Here is a 1,704-nt window from a genome sequence, read left to right on the forward strand (position 1 = left end):
TTTGGATAGCTTTAAGTTATTAATTTATCATTCTTTCAACAAATATCTTATATAACACCAAGTACGTGTTAGACCCTGAGGGGAGGAGTATCAGCAGAAGATAGCCTTTCTGCGCTCACTGGACCAACAGCTCAGCAAGGATGATCAGGCATTTCCATTTTCTGTAAAAAAAAAAAAAAAAAGAAGTGCTATGTTGAGGCATGAATGGGTGCTAGAGATCTATTAGGGTGACCTCCAAGATGCAGATGTTTGCACCAAGGTTTGATGGTGGGTGAACGTGGGGATGGAGATGGTATGGGAACACAGGTAAGGTCGCAGGGGAGGAGGCATGATCCCACCACAGGAAAAGAGAAGAGTGGCAGCCAAGAGCACCTGCAGATGCCCCCTGAAGAGCAGCAGAGGCACATCGAAAGGTAGGAAGAAGAGCCGGGCGTGGTGGCACATGCCTTTAATCCCAGCACTTCTTGAGAGGCAGAGGTAGGAGGATCGCCATGAGTTCAAGGCCACCCTGAGATTACAGAGTGAATTCCAGGTCAGCCTGAGCCAGAGTGAGACCCTACCTCAAAAAACAAAACAACAATAACAACAACAACAAAAAGATTAAAAAAGAAAAAGAAACAGGAAGGAGCATGAGGTTATTTTGTTTGTTTGTTTGTTTTAAGAAAAATCGCACTGAGTGCGGCAGAAGTTGGCCACGTGAGACCATTCGTCACAGGTTTCACCTTTGAAGACATCCTGAGTATCCGGTTCGAGAAACTGATGGACATTCCCTGTTTTACTCAGGTTTGTATTGCTGGCAGAAATCACCCAGACCAAGAGCAGCTTTTGGGGAAAGAAAGGGCATATTTTGAAATGCTTCACGAATATGCGTGTCATCCTTGCGCAGGGGCCATGCTAATCTTCTCTGTATCGTTCCAATTTTAGTATACGTGCTGCAGAATTGAGCACAAAAGGGTTTATTTTGGATCATATGCTTGAGGGGAAGCTCCGCGATGGCAAGGAAAATGAGGGCATGAGCAGAGGGTGGGCATCACCCCTGGCCCACATAAGGTGGACAACAGCAACAGGAGAGCGTGCCAAACACTGGCAAGGGGAAGCTGGCTATAACACCTATAAGCCCGCCCCCAGCAATACACCGCCTCCAGAAGGCTTTAATTTCTAATTGCCATCAGTTGAGGAACCTAGCATTCAGAACACCTAAGTCTATGGGGGGACGCCCGAATCAAACCACCACACACACACCCCCTGTCAACTAATTCTGGTATCGGTTCTGATGAGTGAGGACCCATTCAGCTGCAAGCCAGACAAGCTGAAAGGGGCTTAATAACGAGGACATGCATTATCCATCTAAGAGGAGGTGCAGGCCTAGGGGACACACAGTTTAGTCAGAGCTTTGAGCACCAGCAAGCCCTTTGACTATTTCTATCTGTCCCTCAGCCACTGCTCCATGGGTCGCACACGGAAGCTGGTTCCCTCTAACGCTGAGATATGTCCACCACTATCAGTGGGAACCATAAGCATATATATATATATATATCATATATATATATATATATATATATATATATATATATATATATATATATATATGATTTATTTGACAGAGAAAGAGGGAGAGAGAATGGGTGTGCCAGAGCTTCCAGCCACTGCAAAACAAACTCCAGGTCCTGGAGAATCGAACCTGGGTCCTTTGGCTTTGCAGGT

At 45.8% G+C, this 1,704-nt stretch overlaps 1 non-coding gene across 1 annotated transcript; it reads right to left on the bottom strand.

Moving 5' to 3' along the window:
- Window positions 1-841: 841 nt before the first annotated feature.
- On the bottom strand, window positions 842-948 carry LOC123456402. Its single transcript, XR_006634504.1, has one exon. It is a non-coding gene; the product is annotated as a U6 spliceosomal RNA (small nuclear RNA).
- Between the last annotated feature and the right edge of the window lie 756 nt (window positions 949-1,704).

The sequence above is a fragment of the Jaculus jaculus genome, chromosome 21 (genome assembly GCF_020740685.1).
Source record: "Jaculus jaculus isolate mJacJac1 chromosome 21, mJacJac1.mat.Y.cur, whole genome shotgun sequence".
Lineage (NCBI taxonomy): Eukaryota > Metazoa > Chordata > Mammalia > Rodentia > Dipodidae > Jaculus > Jaculus jaculus.